The sequence below is a fragment of the Rhinopithecus roxellana genome, chromosome 4 (assembly GCF_007565055.1).
Source record: "Rhinopithecus roxellana isolate Shanxi Qingling chromosome 4, ASM756505v1, whole genome shotgun sequence".
Taxonomy (NCBI): Eukaryota; Metazoa; Chordata; class Mammalia; order Primates; family Cercopithecidae; genus Rhinopithecus; species Rhinopithecus roxellana.
This window is the reverse complement of record NC_044552.1, coordinates 109935972-109957537: the sequence shown is the minus strand read 5'-3', so window position 1 is coordinate 109957537 and position 21566 is coordinate 109935972.

Genomic DNA, 21566 nt, shown 5'->3' with positions numbered 1-21566 from the left:
AGACTGAGTGATAAACTCCAGATTACCGAAGTAGAAGAGGTTATATTTTGAATATGGATAGAGAAATAAGTTTTTCTTTATAAGAAAAATATATACAGATATCTACATGGTTAACACAAATACAAGTAAATGTAACCAGCAATATTTTGTATGTTTTTGTTTCAGGATTTTGGGCAAAAAGCTAACTAGTAGTAAGGAACAATTGCATAGGACAAGATGAACAGAAGGAAGGTGATTTTATTCTGATACTAGTGCTAGGAATGGGGGAGAGAGCACAGGGCAAACCTGGGCACCCAGCTTTGTCAAGACAAAGGGCTGAAGAGGTTTTAAGAGCTGGGATTGGAAAAGATCATAGTCTATCTGTGTTTGCTAATTGTCCTCACCAAAGAAAATTAAACACTCTAATATGTTTATGACAGGAGGTACTTTTACAACTTAGAGCAAGGCTCAGCCAGGACTTAGATTCCTGTCCTTTCACAGAAACTGGGAGATAAGGGTATTATCTTCCTTGACGATTAGGTTTCAAAGAGGTGGTTCCCGGGTCCTTGAGAAAGACATTGCTGGGTTATAAAACTGACAAGAGGCTTTTTAAAAGATTTACATCTCAAAGAAGCAGAGAAGGGATTTACAACCGTAAGTTATCTAAAATAAATGGTCTAAGAAAAGGCAGGGGGGTAGGGGGACTAGAGACTGGAAGAAGCCTGTCTAAAATTTCATCAGGCTGAGGGGAATGTCAAGGCTGTCTTGGTCACTAGTAACGATCCCATTCAGAAATGAAAGTCATCATTATATAGACTTCAAATTAAATGGCTTCAAAAACAGCAAAATCCAGGATATCAAAAACTAAGCTTTAAAATAGTAATTCGTTCACATACACTTAACAGCAGCCTAATGCAGAGGAAAACATCACAATTTCAACCAAACCATAAAAAAGTCCTGTAAATGAATTTACAAGGAAAAGTAGAAGCTGGAGATATGTAATATGAAGACAAACAAAGAGAATGAGAGCTATTAAATGAGTTAGTTTGAAGAGCACTTGGACCATAAACCTGTGAAAGGAAAATATCTTGGACCCCCAAAATCACTAAGAAAAATTCAAGCTAGAAACTGCTTAGGGCAAACCTGCCTCCCATTCTAGTCAAAGTTTCTAAGATAGATACATTTCAGATTGCTTCCTGTGGAAAGGCTAATCAGAAACTCAAAAGAATGAAACTGTTTTTGTCTTACCTATCTGTGACCTGAAAGCTCTGTCCCTGCTTCCAGTCTTTCTGCCTTTGCTTCAAGATGCTCCGCCTTACCAAATCAAACCAATGTGCTCCTTACCTATATTGATTGATGTCTCATGTCTCCCTAAAATGTATAAAACCAAGCTGTGCCCCAACCACTTTGGCACATGTTGTCAGGACTTTCTGAGGCTGTGTCATGGGCACATGAAAAAATAAACTTTCTAAATTAAGTGAGATGTGTCTCAGATTTTCTAGGTTCACAAACATGAATGAAATGAGAAAATTGCCCAGAATATCTAGGTTAAAAGCTTCCTAGACAAAGGACAGGTACAAAGTAAATTCAGTTGAAGGAGCTTGTCTGGTGTCTTTAGAGAAGAGCAGAGCACAGTGTACAGTGGAGTGTGTTAGAAGATGAGGAAAAATAAATTTTATGGGATTAGATGGTAATGGAAAATGTAGAGCTTATACTCAGCCCAGCATCATGGATATGGGATCCGTGTAAGAAAACCCAGCCCTTGATTTAATGGTCCTCTGTGGCTAACCTAAAAGTCTTAATAATTTCTGAGCAAGTTACTATATTTTGGAATAATGTGGTATATAGAAATAGATTAGTAATACAGTATCAAATAGGATGTTGTCCTATGTACCTTTTTTTCTTTTTTTTTATATTATACTTTAAGTTTTGGGGTACATGTGCAGAACGTGCCATTTTGTTACATAAGTATACACATGCCATGGTGGTTTGCTGCACCCATCAACCTGTCACCTACGTTAGGTATTTCTCCTAGTGTTATCCCTCCCCTAGCTCCCCACACCCTGACAGGCCCTGGTGTGTGATGTTCCCCTCCCTATGTCCATGTGTTCTCATTGTTCAACTCCCACTTATAAGTGAGAACATGCCGTGTTTGGTTTTCTATCCTTGTGATAGTTTGCTGAGAATGATGGTTTTTAACTTCATCCATGCCCCTGCAAAGGACATGAACTCATCCATTTTTATGGCTGCATAGTATTCCATGGTATATATGTGCCACATTTTCTTTATCCAGTCTATTATTGATGGACATTTGGGTTGTTTCCAAGTCTTTGCTATTGTGCATAGTGCTGCAATAAACATATGTGTGCATGTGTTTTTACAGCAGAATGATTTATAATTCTTTGGGTATATGCACAGTAATGGTATTGCTAGGTCAAATGGTATTTCTAGTTCTAGATCCTTCAGGAATCTCCACACAGTCTTCCACAATGGTTGAACTAATTTACACTCCCACCAACAGTGTAAAAGCATTTCTATTTCTCTACATCGTCTCCAGCATCTGTTGTTCCCAGACTTTGTAATGATCATCATTCTAACTGGCATGAGATGGTATCTCAATGTGGTTTTGATTTGGTTTTCTCTAATGACCAGTGATCATGAGCATTTTTTCATATGTTGGCTGCACAAATGTCTTCTTTTGAGAAATGTCTGTTCATATCCTTTGCCCACCTTTTGATGGGGATTTTTTTTTCCTTGTAAATTTGTTTAAGTTATTTGTAGATGTTGCATATTACCCTTTGTCAGATGAATGGATTGCAAAAATTTTCTCCCATTTGGTAGGTTGCCTGTTCACTCTGATGATACTTTCTTTTGCTATGCAGAAGCTCTGTAGTTTAATTAGATCCCATTGGTCAATTTTGGCTTCTGTTGCCATTGCTTTTGGTGTTTTAGACATGAAGTCTTTGCCCATGCCTATGTCCTGAATGGTATTGCCCAGGTTTTCTTCTAGGATTGAAGCTATTCCAAACAACAGAAAAAGAGGGACTCCTCCCTAACTCATTTTATGAGGCCAGCATCATCCTGATACCAAAATCTGACAGAGACACAACACAAAAAGAAAATTTCAGACCAATACCCCTAAGGAACATCAATGCAAGAATCCTCAATAAAATGCTGGCAAACTGAATCCAGCAGCACATCAAAAAGCTTATCTACCACGATCAAGTCAGCTTCATGCCTGGGATGCAAGGCTGGTTCAACGTACACAAATCAATAAACAGAATCCATCACATAAACAGAACCAATGACAAAAAACACATAATTATCTCAATAGATACAGAAAAGGCCTTCAACAAAATTCAACAGTCCTTCATGCTAAAAACTCTCAATAAACTAGGTATCGATGGAACGTATCTTGAAATAATAAGCTATTTGTGACAAACCCACAGCAAATATCATATTGAATAGACAAAAACTGGAAGCATTCCCTTTGAAAACTGGCACAAGACAAGGATGCCCTCTCTCACCACTCCTATTCAACAGAGTATTGGAAGTTCTGGCCAGGGCAATCAGGCAAAAGCAAGAAATAAAGTATATTCTAATAGGAAGAGAGGAAGTCAAATTGTCTCTGTTTGCAGATGACAAGATTGTATATTTGGAAAATCCCATCATCTCAGTTCAAAATCTCCGTAAGCTGATAAGCAACTTCAGCAAAGTCTCAGGATACAAAATCAATGTGCAAAACTCACAAGCGTTCCTGTACACTAATAACAGACAAACAGAGAGTGAACTCATGAGTGAACTCCCATTCACAATTGCTACTAAGAGAATAAAATACCTAGGAATACAACTTACAAGGGATATGAAGAACCTCTTCAAGGAGAACTACAAATCACTGCTCAATGAAATAAAAGAGGACACAAACAAATGGAAAAATATTCCATGCTTATGGATAGGAAGAATCAATACCATGAAAATGGCCATACTGCCCAAAGTAATCTATAGATTCAATGATACCCCCATCAAGCTACCACTGACTTTCTTCACATAATTGGAAAAAACTACTTTAAACTTCATATGGAACCAAAAAAGAGACCACATAAGCAAGACAATCCTGGGCGAGAAGAACAAAGCTGGAGGCATCATGCTACCTGACTTCAAACTGTATTACAAGGTTACAGTAACCAAAACAGCATAGGTACTGGTACCAAAAGAGATATATAGACCAAATGGAACAGAACAGAGGCCTCAGAAATAACACCACACATCTACAACCATCTTATCTTTGACAAACCTGACACAAACAAGCAATGGGGAAAAGATTCCCTATTTAATACATACTGGGAAAACTGGCTAGCCATATGCAGAAAACTGAAACTGGACCCCTGCCTTACACCGTATGCAAAAATCAACTGAAGATGGATCAAAGACTTAAATGTAAGACCTAGGACCATAAAAATCCTAGAAGGATGTTGTCCTATGTGCCTTTTTTCTTCAAATTCTCTTAGCAATTTCCAGAATTTGCATTTCCATACAATTTTTAGAATCAGCTTGCCAGAATCCAAATTACAATGATGATGATGATGATGATGATGATGATGATGATGATGATGATAATGTATTTACTTTGGGAGATTTTCTTATTTTGGGAAGTATTTGAGAAATATTTTTGGAGGACTGGACTGAAATATTTTTATTTTCATTACTATAATCTATTACTTCTTCATTAATGTAAGATATTATAATGTATTTCTCTGGAGTTTTACACTTTCTTCATTAATTTTTTTAAGCATCTGTGTTATTTCCAGTTTTGGGCAATTATGAATACAGCTGCTATAAATGTATGTGAAGAGACTTTTGTGTGAACATAAGATTTCAATTCACTTTAGGACACATATATGTAGAAGGAGGATTGCTTAATAATGTGATAAGTGGCTGTACATTTTTTCATTTCTGCCAGCAATGTGTGAGTGTCAATTTCCTTCTATTCTCACTAGTCTTTGAAATTGTCAGTCTTTCAATTTTAGTCATTCCAGTATGCATATAGTTGTGTTACAATGTAATTTTAAATTTGTATTTCCCTAATAATTAAACATCTTTTTATATACTTAATTGCCATCTGTCTTAGTCCACTTTCTGTGGATTATAACAGCTTACCAGAAACTAGATAATCAGTATAGAAAATAAATTGGTTTCTAACAGTTATGAAGGTTGAGAATTCCTATGTTCAGAGACCACATCTTCTAAGGACCTTCTTGCTGATGGTGATTCTCTGCTTCTATTTTCTAAAGGAAATTATAGATAATTGACATAATTTCTTCCTTAAAGTTTCAATAGAATTCACTGATAAACCCATCTGGGCTTGGCACTTTCTGTTTTTGAAGGTTATTAATTATTGATGATATTTGTTTAATAGATACAGGCCTATTCATATTGTCTATTTCTTCTTTTATGACTTTCAGAAAACTGTGGGATTTTTAAAATATTGGTTAAGCTTAGGTAGATACCACATATGTGGGCATAGTTGTTAATAGTATTCTTTTACTATCCTTTCAATGTCCATGGGATCTGCAATGATGTCTCCTCTTTCATTTGTAATTTTAGCAATTTGTGCCTTCTCTCTCTCTCTTTTTTTTTTTTTCTTAGTCTGGTTTAAGGGGTATCAGTTTCATAGTTTTCTTTTTTTTTTTTCAAAGAGCCAGCTTTTGGGTTCATTAAGTTTTATGATTTTTCAGTAACTACTTTGGTAACAGTTTGTTTCTATATTCAATAAACTGTATAATAATAAAGAGTTATAATGTATTGAATATTTATTGAATACATGCCAGACACTCTACTATATTCTTTTTTTTTTTTTTTTTTTGAGACGAAGTCTCGCTCTGTCGCCCAGACTGGAGTGCAATGGCCGGATCTCAGCTCACTGCAAGCTCCGCCCCCCGGGTTTACACCATTCTCCTGCCTCAGCCTCGCAAGTAGCTGGGACTACAGGCGCCCGCCACCTCGCCCGGCTAGTTTTTTTTTTTGTATTTTTTTTTAGTAGAGACGGGGTTTCACCGTGTTAGCCAGGATGGTCTCTATATCCTGATCTCGTGATCCGCCCGTCTCGGCCTCCCAAAGTGCTGGGATTACGGGCTTGAGCCAACCGCGCCCGGCCTCTACTATATTCTTTATCCTTCTTCATGTTACTTAATTTTATACATACCATAAGTCTGTGAAATATCATTATCCACATTTTACTAACAGAAAAACTGAGGCTGGGGCAAAGAAAAGTGAAGTACCTTACTCTGGGCCATTTAGTATTGGTGCCTAAATTGTGATTTGAGTCCATGATGATCTGAAGACATTCCTTTTACATTATCCCATCAGAGATGCTTTACAGCTAAACTATTAGAGAATCAATTACATATACAGGATAAAATACGTATTTTCAGGCAAATTCCTGACCTTTGGGGTTCCAGGCATTATCTGTGATACTAAACTGTAAATTCTTGTGATAGATTGTGCCAGTTCTCAATCAGAAAATGTAAGAACACAACAGCAGGACACACCTGTACTTTTACCACCCTGGCATTTCATCTTCTCAACCATATCACATTAGGTTCTGTTTCCTGTAAATATTTCTGCATTAAAAATTGGGATAATTTCTGAAGGGAATTATAATTCAGGAAAGAAAAGATAATTTTTTTTCATTAATTCTTACTTTTTCATGTGTCTCAAGAGGAGTAGGTACTTTTACTTTATTTACACTCTTCGCTTGGGTACTCTTATTCACGCTGAAGCTGACTCCTCTTATTTTTAGTTTTATTTATTTTCTTCCAACATAGTACTCATTCAATCATCTCTATATACATTTCCATCTAAGTATTTTATTCAATCTCTATGAAACTTCCATTTCTACCCACAGGGATATAACTATGAGAACTCACTGCTGTACCTTCAGGCAAAGCCTCATTTCTGAGCTTTTAGTATGGATGGACTGTGTTTGTCCAGTGATCCTTGCTGCCCAGTAAAGTTCAAATATCACAGAAAAAGCTGGCAGGGTGAGTTTAGGTAATAATATAAGTAATGCTGATCCTGTATCTTCCAAGTTGAATATTTTTTTATATTTTCTTACTTGTATGAGCTTTAGGGAAACCAGTCCCTATACAGAGAAACTTGAGAAACATGTTTATACCTTGTAAGCTAGATACTAATTTTCTAGTGAGTTTAGTTGAAATGCTCATTGAGAAAGAAAATATTTTCATATTTAGCAAGTTCTTCCACACATCTCACATTTCTTATAAACAGTGAACTTTGCATTATACACAATAGCATTTAGTTTCATTCCTGATCAGACTGGAAAGTCTGCCATAGAAAGTGGTATAACCTTACTCCTCTTTTTAAGTCCTATTACTTCATGAAAAATTAATAAATCACCTCACTGCTTCTAATTTACTGCCCCACTTAAGTTCGGACACTTTCTTGGTGACAAGATGCTATCTGGGAGGTGGAGAGGTATGGCTTCTATTTCTGTTATACAGATATGTGGTCATCCAGGACTTTGTTTCTTAAACTTGGATGACATAGAAACCATATTTAAAGAGGAACAAATATTATATAATTCCTGCACTGATTTACTTTGGACTACGCAGAGTGAACGTGAGGGCCAGCAAGTATCTTTGTGTGCTTAAGTAAAGCCTATACCTCTTCTGCCTCTGCTAAGTGACTAGGAAGGTATCAACAGTGAGTTGATAATATAATAAAACCTAGGACAATTCTCTTCACCATTTTTCCTTGAAATAATGAAGAAAAAAATAAGCAAGGAAATATATAATAATCATCATGCTCAAACAGATTTCTTGTGAGATTTTTCTCTGTGTCTCGTGTTACCATTTAACTGTCCAGCTCAGGTATGCTAATGGAAACATGGTTTTCTAACCCAAAGGTTGAGAAAAAAAGAGTAAGAATACCCTGAACTCTCCCATCCAGTGTCCTCCAACGAGTCTGAATAAAAGAAAGACGGAAGCTCTCCAAAACTAGATGGCTTCTGTGACTCACGCTGTGGACACTGCTCTTCAACATACAAGGTGGATTTACTTTGCGGAAGACTTTTCAGCAGCAGCAGTGTCCAGGACTCAAGATTTTAAAAGAATCCTTTGAATAATATATTTCAATTAAATATTTAAAAATATACAATACTATACAATATGAAAATATCTTTATGTGATTATATATTGAAACATATTTCAGAATGTAAAACAAAATTACAAAGCTAGCAACCTTTAAACTTGCAACATTACTTTAATATGACAATAATATTGTTCTACTTACAGATTTTAATATGCTTATGCCACCTTGTATCATGTATGATTCAATCTCCCAACTTTTCTCTTTATTTGCATTACGGTGACATCCTTGTATACCCCAGAGGCCATCAATCCACATTGTGTTTCTATGATTCCCTAAACACAACCATAAATGTAGAGTCTAAAGTGGCATCATTGTATGTAATTAGAAGGCTTTTTCTGATTAATTCATAATCTGCTGGTATAAGGTTACTATAAAAATGAAAGACTAAAATTGAATCATTATTATACAGAATTATCAATATTTAGAAAACATTGATAGAGGACCTATTTTCCTGCTAAACTTTGTCTGCAGAGTAGTGAATATAGCTGTTTAATATTTTTGTATGTTTGTTTTAAATTTTTACTGTAGAAAACATATATTTTCTGTAAATTGGATAATACAACCAGGATTCTGCTTATCCTGTTTTCCTGTTTTACTGAATATTTTTGGATATCACATATTAATTTACCTTTCCATAGAAAATAATTTAATATTAATTAAATTAATTAATTAGTGATAGTCATTAATAAATAATAGTAATAACAACAAATTAATTAATATTAAATAAATTAATTTTGAATTCTAATTCAAAAGCTATGACTATCTACATATCTCTCAAAGCATTTGGTGATAACTCTATCATAATGCTTGTACATTTTATTACTATTGTCTCTTTGGCTAGAAATCTCCCAGTGCCAAAATGTGTATTCTTTGAAGTCAGACAACATCAATGTGAAATAGTAGCTAGTTTAATACAGGACACATCATTGGGATTAATTAAATATTTGTTGAATAACTAATAGACTATTTAAAAAACACATCAAAATCCTAATTGTAGAAAGACTTCTATGCATTTTTATGTGTTTATTTTACTTCTCTCAGCTCATATCTACCATATATTGTAAAAGTCTGTGTTATAATCTCCTTTGCTCTGTCACTGGTTAACTGCAGCGTAGTTAATCCTGTTACATACTCCATCTTGGTAAGTTTAAACAAATTTACTTAATATATAATGATGAAAAGTCATTACTGCCTGTGTTTGGCTATTATTTAATTGCTATAAAGAAATACCTGAGACTGAATAATTTATAAAGAAAAGAGATTTAATTGGCTCACAGTTCTGTAGGCTTGATGCTGGCATCTGCTTGGCTTCTGGTGAATCCTCAGGGAGCTTTCAATCATGGCAGAAGATGAAGAGGGAACAGGCACACGGTACAGCAAAATAAAAAGCAAATGAGAGAGATTGGAGGAGGTGGTTCCACACACTTAAATAAGCAGATGTCAAGTGAATTAACTGAGCAAGAACTCCCTTATCACCAAGGAGCTGGTGCTAAACCATCTATGAGGGATCCACCCCCATGATCCAAATACCTCCCACAAGGCCCCAACTCCAACATTGGGGATTGCATTTCAACAGAAGATTTGGGACGGCACAAATATTCATATGATATTATTGCTATGTGTTTATTTTTTGAGACAGGCATTTTTTTCTTTTCTTTTTTTTTTTTTAAATTTTTCATTAGCAGTTTACTGGATAAGAGACTATAATATGATTGCATTACTGTTAAAGCCAGCTCAGCAGAGCACAAGTGAAACTTTCCCAAGCTTTTTTTCTCCCTTTTCTTTCAATGCATTTTTTGCCATCAGACTTTCATTCCTCTATGAGTGTTCCCTGTGCTGCCTATGGGGCATAAGAAATGGATTTTTTATCAAATACTAAACTTGAGAAAACATTTTAAAAACTAATTTTCTTAGGCTTTCATGATGCCTTCTCAGGACCCTATAGGTAATATACTTTATGCTAAATCACTTTTAAAAATGTCTCTGTGGTTGCCAGAGTTCTAAAATCATGTATTAATTTATCTTTAATGTTATTTAAAGAAGAAATTGAGCAAGGGAAAGATGCTCTAAATTTATATGGATTGCTTTAACGTTGCTTCATGAAGGCTTGCAGTTGACTTTATGAAGAAAACAGAAACATCTTGTTATAAAATGAAGCCTTACATTGTATCTTTCCTCTCCGTCACCTTAAAATACAGTTTACATAAAGAAGGTAAGAGTAATTGAAGAGCAATTATGGTAGCTTTCTGTATTCATCCCAAAGAAGAAACATTTATACTCCTTGTGTGTTTAAGAAAAAATGGTCTCATAAAGTTGACATCTCCTATGTTAACAGTTTATTAAAATTCAGTAGAAAGAGGATATTTCCATTTTTAAGAAAATAAAAGAACAATGTGAAAGGAATGTGTCCTAATTTATTGCACCCAGTTTTACTTTGTAGAAAGTTACAAATTAGAAATTTGGGCTTTAAATGTTGAAGCCTGGATTTAACTACTCAGATCTACTAACCTACATATAATTTGCAAAATAACAATTTAATAGAAGGAAAATACTTGAAAAAATACATTTTTTAAAAAATTTAAGCCTTATAGTATATCATATAATTATATGGACTTTCAGGAGTTTATATTGACCAAAAATGAGTTATATATTTTTCAGATATGTAAAAGGTAAAATGATCAATTTAAGATTCTGAAAATGTAAAGAATCCAAATAAATGGAATCTGTGAATGGTGTATGTATTACTCGCTTAGGGCTGCTGTAACAAAGTACCACAAACTGGGTGGCTGAATATAACAGATATTTATTGTCTCACAGTTCTAGATGTTACAAGTCTGAAGTCTTAACCAGGTTAAGTTGGTGCATTTTGAGGAATCTGAGGGAGAACTTGTTCCACGCATTTCCCTACCTTTTGTTGACAGTCAGAAATCCTTAGGAGTCCCTGGCCTCGATATGCAGCTTCTGGTGACATTCCTCGGCTTGTGCATGCATCACTCCAATCTCTGACTCCATCTTCACATGATATTCTCATGTGTATCTTTGTGTCCAAATTTCCCTCTTTATAATGGCATCAGTCCACTCTAATGACTCCATCTTAACATGATTTCAACTGCAAAGACTCTATTTACAGATAACACCACATTTCCAAGTGCCAAGGATTCGGGCTTTGACACATTTTATTTATTTATGTATTTTGAAATATACAATCAAAATCCCACAATTATGCTAAAGTTAGTGTGTGTTCAACATTGGCTCTTCTCAGTTTACCAACATAATACACTTTTTCTAAGAAAAGAAAAGAGCATATTACTTTTTCTAAGCCATTACTTTAGTGTAGAGAGTTTTACAGGGCTCTAGACATGTTAAAAAGATTTATTATTTTAGAATAATAATATATACAACTATGCACAGTAAATGTAGAAAAGAAAAGCATTTTTTTGTAAGTAAACTTTCCAATTTTAATTTATTTCCTTTTAAACTTTTTTCTGTATGTTTCAGAGCTCTTTAGAGAAATAGAACACAAATATAATGTTAAATGAATATAAATTCTTTTTTTAAAAGAAAGTTTAGATTGACCTATTCTTTTCTCAAGGGAAACAGAGGACTTGAACAGCACTGTATACCGTCTAGACTTAACAGATGTCTATAAAATACCACCCAAAAAGTGCAGAATACACATTCTTCTCAAGCACATATAGAACATTTCCCAGAATAGAGAATATGCTATTCCATAAACAAGCTTCATTAAACTTAATATAATTTAGATAATATAAAGTAAACTTTCCAATTACAATGGAATCAACTTTGAAGTCAAGAAAGGGGAAACTCATATATATGTGAAAATTAAGCAGCTAACATTAAACGAAAAGATAAAATAAGAAATCATAATGAAAATGAGAAAACATATTAAGACGAATGAAAGTAAAAACACAACATACCAATACTTACAGGATACAACTACAACAAGGTGTAGATGAAAGGTCTGTACCAAAAAGGCAAAAAAATCTCAAATCAATAACCTAGCTTTCCACCTTATGAATCTGAAAAGAAACCAACAAAAATACAAAGAAAGCCAAAGAAACAACATCTGAAAAGGAACAAATAGAGTGAGAGTAAATTAAATAGAAAATCAATAAAACCAAAAGCAGACGTGAAAAAAATAAAATAAGTAAAACAGAAGTTTTTACAAGACTGACCAAGAAAAAATGGATTAATAAAATTAGTAATAATTAATTATTACTAATAATTAATTATTAAATCAGTAATAAAGAAGGAAATTAATAAATCAAATCAATAAATTAATAAATTAATTAAAAATTAATAAAATTAATTATTAATTAATAAAATTAATAAATCAGTAATAAAGAAGGAACATTACTATATTAGGCCATTGTTGCATAGCTGTAAAAAAAAATACTTGAGACTGGGTAATTTAAAGAAAAGAAGTTTAATGGGCTTATGGTTCTGCAGGTTGTACAGGAAGCATAACACAGGCATCTGCTTCTGGGGAGGCTCCAGGAAGCTTCCAATCATGGCAGAAGGTAAAGGTGGTACAGTCATCTTACATGGCAGGAGAAAGAGGTGAGGGAGGTGTTACACACTATACCAGGTCTCATGAGAATTCTTTCACTATCAAGAGGATAACACCAAGAGGATGGTACTAAACCATTCTTGGGTAATCTGCCCTCATGATCCAACCACCTCCCATGAGGCCCCAACTCCAACATTGGGGATTACAATTCAATGAGATTTGTGTGGGGAACACAGATTCAAACCACATCAATCACTACATTTTTACAAAAAGAGAAAGAATGGAGCAACTATATATATATATATATACATACACACACACACACACACACACACACACACACACACACACACACACATATCTCTACAGGGTCAAGTCCTGGAAATACATAAACTTCCAAAACTAACTGTAGAAAAAAATAGATAATCTGAATATGCTTGTAATAAACTAAGAGATTGAATTAATAATGTAAGAACTTCCCCCCCAAAAAATCTCAGACCCAAATGGCTTCACTGGTAAATCTATAGAACGTTAAAAATAATAACACCAATCCTTTCAAAACTCTTCCATAAATAAAAGAAAATGGAACATATACACAAATATTGTTAGCAGTGTTATTCATAATAGCTAAATCATGGAAACAATCCAAATGTCCATCAACTAACGAAAGGATAAACAACATGTGGTGTATCAACACAGTGAAATATTATTTGGCAGTAATGGTGAATACTGATGAAATTTTGTACCTTTATGCTAAGTGAAACGAACCAGTCACATATTGCATGAATCTATTCATATGCAATGTCCAGAATAAAGAAATCTATACAGACAAAAACTGACTGACTAGTTGCTTAGTGCTCAGCAGTGGGCAGGAAGGAATAGGGAGGAACTGCTTAATGAGTACAGAGCTTCATTTTGGGGTAAAGAAAATGTTGAAAACATTTGTATCCAAAAATAAAAGTCAGTGCCCTAAGAGACAGTGAAAAAATGAGATGAGCCAGTTCATTGCCTTGAGAGACTTTCCAAACTCCAGCACAGAAAGGCATAAACCAGGAGGAATGGACAGTAATGCTTGTTCCCACCAGCCAGTCTGAAAAATATCGTAGTTCATGGGGTATTGGGTCAATCATATAGAAGGGTGTCTTTTAGTGAAAAAATACCTAGCCCAAAAATGAGCACTGTTTCAGACCCACCTAACAATCTTAAAGGAAGATCTAAAAAGATCAAACTGTTTCCAAGTAACTTAACTACCTCCCGGAACAGAGCTCAAGGATATTTATAGGAATATAAAAATATTCAGCACCCAAAGATGTCAAATTCACAAGATTACAATTATGCAAAGGAAGAGGGAAATATGACCCATGAGGAGATAAATCAATCACATTTGATCTCAAAATAACAAAAATCTTAGAATTAGCAGAACAGAATTAGCAGAACAGAATATATATATATATATATATGAAAGATCTTAAAAAGACCAAGTTAATTGACAGTGGTTAAACTTCAATGTCTGGGATAAAGTTGTTTATTCCCCCAGTAGAATATTGATCAGTAATAAAAATGAATAAATTACTGATGCTCACAACAACATAGATAAATCTTCAAAGTATTATGTTGAGAGAAAGAAGTCAGGCAACAAGGACCATAAACTGTGTCAGTCTATTTACATAAATCTCTAGAGAATATAAACTCATCTAGAGTGACATTAAATTAAAAGAACAGTGATTGCTTTGGGATGGGCAAGGAGGGATAGGAGTAAGACATTATAAAAGGGCACAAGGAAACACTTTGGAAATGGATATGTTCATTATCTTGATTCTAGTGATGGTTTCTGAACTTACATATCTGTCAAAATTTATGACAAATTGCACTTCAAATATGAGAAGTATTACCTATGTCAGTTAAGCTTTAATAAAGCTGCTTAACAAGACAAATAAGACATTAATAAAAGTAATTCAAGGGAAGTAAGAAGGTTCAAGTGGAGAAAGTCTTCAAAAAAATCAAAACACTAACAATACAAAGTGTCTTGAAAAAGATGGAGCTCTTAGCATATTCATATGTTTATCGGATTTAGTTTGGGAAGTAAAGTGGCACAATTATGATTGATAACTATTTGACATTTCTTTCAAAATTAGTCATTTGCCACTATGTAATCTAGCATTTAAATGCTCAGGTATTTACTCAACAGAGGAAAACATCTGATGACAAAAAACATTGGAAAAGAAGCCTTAGTCATAATACCTAAATATTGAAACTAACCCTAATATCCATCGACAATAAATGTTAAGGAAAGCATGGTGTATTCATACAATGGAATATTACTCAACAATAAAAAAGAACAAACTACAAATAAATGCAAAACTCTAATGAAGCTCAAAAACATAATGTGGAGTAAACAAGACACAATGCTATGCATTTATTGGATTTCATACTACATGAAATAGTATATAGTATATAAGTAATATATATACTTATATATACTTATGTATTATATGTAACATATAATGTACTTATATAGTATTATACTTATATAGTAACATATTATATACTTATATAGTTATAAGTAACAGTATATATGTATATATGTTACTTATGTAGTATACTATATATAAGTATATATGTTACTATATAAGTATAATACTTATATATTATATAAGTATATAATATTGCTCATACACTATATAAGTATACAATATGTTACTATATAGGTATATAAGTATTATATATAAAATATGTTACATATTATATATAATAACATATTATATATAACATGTTATATATAACATATTATATAATATAATACAGAATTGAATAAAAGGGACATTAAGATATTTTCTGGGATAATGGGTTTCTTTTTTATTCTGTCTGCTGTGGAGGTTACAAGGATGCAGTTTTTAAAACTCAATGAACTGAACACTTAATGTCACTATATTTCATTGTATGTAAATTATATCTGTATGATATTATTATATATTTATATTTATTTTGGTCCATGGTTCTTGGCTTATAATTCCCATAGCATTTATTATTTACTAAGTGAATGATATGGTTTGGCCTTGGGTCCCCACCCAAATCTCATCTTGAATTGTGATCCCCACATGTCATGGGAGGGAGCTGTAGGAAGTTATTGGATAATGGAGGAGAATTTTCCCCATGCTGTTCTTATGATAGTGAGTTCTCATGAGATCTGATGGTTTAAGTGTGGCACTTCTTCCCTTGCTTGCTCTCTCTCCTGCTGCCATGTAAGATGTGCCTTGCTTCCCATTCACCTTCCATCGTGATTGTAAGTTTTCTGAGGCCTTCCTACTCGTGCAAAACTTTGAGTAAATTAAACCTTCTTTTTTTTTTTTTTTTTTTTTTTTTTTTTTTTGTAAATTACCCAGTCTCAGGTAGTTCTTTATAGCAGTGTGAGAATGAAATAATACAGAAAACTGGTACCAAGAGAACTGGGCCATTGATATGAAGATACCTGAAAATGTGAAAGCAATTTTGAAACTGTGTAATGGGCAGAGGCGAGAACAGTTGGGAGAACTCAGAAGACGATAGGAAGATGCAGGAAAGTTTGGAACTTCCTAGAGACTTGTTCAATGGTTGTGGCCAAAATGTTGGTAGTAATATCAACAATGAAGTCCAGGCTGAGGTGGTCTCAGATGAATATGAAGAACTTCGGTTATCTAGAGTAAAGGTCACTCTTACTATGCCTTAATAAAGAGACTGGCAGTATACTCCCCCTGACTTAGATATCTGGAGAATTTGAACTTGGTGATTCAAATTGTCTTGGTGATTAACATTCAGCTCCTTGTTACTTACGTGAATTTCTGCAGTCAGCTTGAATTTCTCCTCAGAAAATGGGATTTTCTTTTCTAACACATTGTCAGGTTGCAAATTCTCCAACTTTTATGCTTTGTTTTCCTTATAAAACTAACTACTTTTAACAGCACACAAGTCACATCTTGAATTATTTGTTGCTTAGAAATTTCTTCTGCCAAATACCCTAGTCATCTCTCTCAAGTTCAAAGTTCCACAAATCTCTAGTAAAGGGTCAAAATGCCACCAGTCCCTTTGTTAAAACAAAATGAGAGTCACCTTTGCTCCATGTGGAGGTGCCTTGATGTTGCCATGCCCAGGGAGGGTAAGGGAGCTCTGGGCCTCTGTCTATATCTGGCCCTCTGTGTCTCTTTCTCTGTATCCTTTGTAATATCTTTTATAATAAATGGGTAAACATAAGTGTTTCCTTGACTTCTATGAGCCACTCTAGCAAATTAATCAAACCTAAAATGGGGGGTCTTGAGAGCCTTATTTTATAGCAGGTCAGTCAGAAGCGTGGGTAAAACAACCAAGGGCTTGCTGTTGCCTAGGAAGTCTCTTTCTTGCGAGACTAAACCCACAGTCTGTATGATCTGACACTATCTCCAGGTAAATGGGGTCAGAACTGAATTAGAGGATACCCAGCTGGCGTTCACTTCAGTACTGATTGCTTGTTTGCTGGTATGGAGAAATCCCCACACATCTGGTGTAAAAAGCCTATGGTGAGGGTATAGTGGGAGAAACTCAGTTTGTTTTTTCCACTGAACATTATTGTCCCAGTTAGTGATTATTTATTTCAAATCACTACATACAAAACTTTCTTTGGCCATGCGCAGTGGCTCACACTTGTAATCCTAGCAGTTTGGGAGGCCAAGGCAGGTGGATCATCTGAGGTCAAGAGTTTGAGTGCAGCCTGGCCAACATGGTGAAATCTCATCACTACTAAAAATACAGGTGGTGTGTGCCTGTAGTCTCAGCTACTTGAGAGGTTGAGACAGGAGAATTGTTTGAACCCAAGAGGCAGAGGTTGCAGTGAGCCGAGATCATGCCATTGCACTCTAGTCTGGGCAACAGAGCAAAAACTCCTTCTCAAAAACAAAAACAAACAAACAAAAAAACCTTCCTTCATTCAACCTTGTAGAAAATCAGCCATCAATTACGACTAACATCCAACTGTTCTGTTTTCATCTTTACTGTCATTGTTTTGGTAAGGTAGTAATTATTTCTTATTTGAATTCATACTGTGTCTGGTAAACTCTTTTGTCACCACCACCACAGTATCATCTCATGATACCACCCACTTCATAATCCGTCCTCTTTATATTCATCTTTGTGGCTCTTTAAGGATGCTAGGCTTTATACCTCCTCTGGAACTTTACCCACTCATTTTCTTCTATCTAGAATGCTCTATCCCTTTTTCATTGACTTAATCCTACTTATCTTTGAGTCTGGTCTTAGATAGCACTTTTACTGCGAAGTTTTCTAGATATTCAAGAAGAGATTATATGCCCTTTTTATGGGCTGTCTTGTCCTCTTGATCAAGGAACCATAACAGCTCTTTTCACACTGTACTTTAATTGCAAATTTGTTATCGTCTCACCCACTAACTACTTGAGGGCAGATACTGTCTCATTTATTGTAGTATTTCCAATATTTTAAAAGATTTTTTATAATTAGTGTTTCAAAATATTTGTTGAATGAAAGGACAAATATGAAAAAATGTTATTACAGAAATGGGTATAGAAACAAGATTTCAAGATTACTTACTTCCTATAGACTTCAGTAAATCAAACAGCCAATGTTAAGATAGAGGTTCACAGTGGGCCTTTTCTGATTATATTGCAAGACAAATGAAATATTTGCCATGTGTATATGCACTTTTAGCATCTAATCATGTAGGTATATTTTAGAAGTTTCTGATAATTTAACATGCATAATTCCATGTTTCAAGCTATACATTATCCCTTACTAAGGATTCATTGTAACAAAAGCAATATTAGCATGTTCTCTGTTACAAGAAGAGACCAGATGGACCACTTGTGTGTCGATTTAAGTTATCACAATCCAGGATATAGTGTGCATCCTCCTATGCATACCTAAAAAAAATATGATCTAAGGGTTTCTTACATTATAAAATACCCGTTAAAGAGTGCCAATATAAATATTATCTTTATGGATTTTTATTATTAAGATTCAACTGATTGAATTTTTTAGTGTGAATTAAATTATATGCCAAATGTGCAAGATTTGACATAGTTATTTAAGATCTGTTCAGATTATAGTTTTATTATTTTATAAATGCAACAAGATAGTTTAGGCTTAGTTAGCCACAAGAAAAGTATGTGTTGTTTTTGTTGTTGTTGTTGTTGTTGTTGTTTTAAACTGCAATGACTAAATTCTGCCTTTGATTTTATGACCTAAAGGCAAACCTTTCATTTTGCACATTTGCTGTAAGGTTGATGGATGAACAGATGGATGAGTACACTATTGGGTGTCCTGTCAGCTGTCTGAAATTCTCTGAATGATAATGGATAATAAAGTAATATGAATAAAAATGTTTCATGAAAATGAAAATATTGGAGTGTTGTGCACCTAAGTCAAATAATGCCTTTTTAGAAGTTAATTTTTAACCTTTTTCAAAGTTAATTTTATGAAGTCCCATTGTAAATTCATATGACTTTACTATTTTTATAATGGATCATCCTGTGTCTTTGTACCTAATCATATATAGAGCAAAGCATCTCAACATAACTCAAATGTCATATGAATGCATGCCAGCTATTTATTTAAATAATTTTAAATGTCTGCATAGAAAATTGGCATTGAATGACTTAATTATCTTAATTATTGATTTGAATCTTTAAAATATCACAGCAATCAGCAATAAGCAATTGAGACTACTTATTGCTCTTAATCTATTCACCTGTTATTAAGATGTTGATTAGGTAAAATGAAATCATCAACAGAACTAAGTTTAACTTTTGTCATATCTAGAACTGATAGTCCCACAACTTCCTCTGTCATTAATTGTACAGCACAAATGTCAAGGCCGGTGTTCATTTTCAAAATTAAAATTCCTGATACGCAAACCGTAAAACCATTTCCAACGACAGTACTCTCATAGTGTAGAACAAACAAAAAGTATGTTTAACTACTAGATATCTTAGTTGCTGTATCAGATATTTTCATACTTTATTCCAATGTGTATAATTTTTCTCTATGTCATTGCAATGTTTTTATTGAATACATGATACTTATGATAAATATTCAGTTATGCACTGCTTGATCATGTGGATATATTTTGTGAAATATGTCACAAGGTGATCTTTTTGTTGCATGAACAACATAAAGTGTACTTACACAAACTTAGATGGTATATCCCACTATACATCTAGGCTATATAGTGTAGCCTATTGCTCCTAGGCTACAAACTATATAGCATGTTCCGATACTGAATATTAGAGGCAACTGCGACAAAATGGTGAGTATTTGTGGATCTAACCATAGGAAAGGTACAGTAATAATATGGCATTATAATCTTATGAGACCACTATCCAATATGTGGTTGGTCATTGACCATAACATTGATATTCTGTGCAAGATCATATTTATAAATGTACCATTTGGTCCCTTTGTATATAGTCATGTATAGTTTATATATTGAACATGTTTGAATGAACAGTAATCATAATCTTTCAAAAAGAAGTTTGGCACAAAGAGCATGTACTAGGGCTAAACAGATCTGAGTTCCATATTAGTTCTGTCACTCAATAACTGTATAAACTTAGCCAAGTTACCTGATACCTATGCACTTCTTCTTTTTTTCTTATCAATATATACATAAAACTATCTACTTCTGTGTATTATTAAAAAGTTTCAAGGGATTACTGAAGTAAAGTGCCTGCATGTCATTAAATAGACTGTTTTACTTTCCTTTTAAGAGGAAGAGAAAGGAAGATAATTATTACTGAAGTTATTGTTGAGTCTTCTAATAATATGAAAATGTTGAACATAAGATTTTCTTTTGATTGTTGAACTGTAAAATCAATATGTATTTTGTCAGCAGAGGGATAACAAAATAACCCAAAAGAGGCAAAATTTGAGTCTCTTTAACTGAGTGTTATCTTAGTAAAAAAAAAAAAGAAGAAGATAGATATGTAAGCATCTCAGAAGCAAGCATCATCAGGGTCTATCCAAGCTGCATTCAAGAGGAGAGGGTGGTTTCAGAGATATGTTAAGCCTTCTTTGCCAGCTTTATTGGATCCATTGGCATGTAGTTTCAAAAGTCTAGGTAAGTACTACAACACATGCCCTTAGACAATTGGTTCCTCCTCCATGTTCATGCTCACACAGAATGGTTGTTATTAGCCTCCCGTTTAAGTGTATTCACATAGCAAATGAACATGTTTTTCCACACAGGCTTTGAGAAGTATCATTATTATATTAATGACAGGTTTTTTTAACTGAAACTTAATATGTTGGTGGAAAAATATTTTATCTGCCTTCAAGACCAATATATATACTTATATTTATGTATATATTTATTTATTTATATATTTTAATAAATATAAAGATAAATACACATATATATCTATGCATGTCAAGACTGACATATATACATTTATCTTTATATATATTAACATATATAAATATATGTAGCTATAAGGTAGATGAATATATAGCTATAGATATAAACATCGCACTGATACAAATATAGAAATAGCCATAAATATGCCAATATAATCCTTGCTGTGCACTTATGTTTTACTCATTTCTTTTCATTTGGGATAATAATGTTTGTGGCTCTGGCCTTCATACACACACACACACACACACACACAAACACACAAACAAATTAACCTGGAACTCATTGGAGCACTATCTGCCCCAACTATATCCCCCACTCACAAGTTAGACCAGAAGATTTAAATACTCTTAATGATCAGATTGCTAAAAAAAGAAAAAAAAATTGCTCAAACAAGTAAATTTACTTTGCCCTTTTTTGTATGTTTCTTGTTACTAGGACAAAGTTAGATTTACTCACTACTCAATCATTCTATTTGGATACATTTGCAACAGA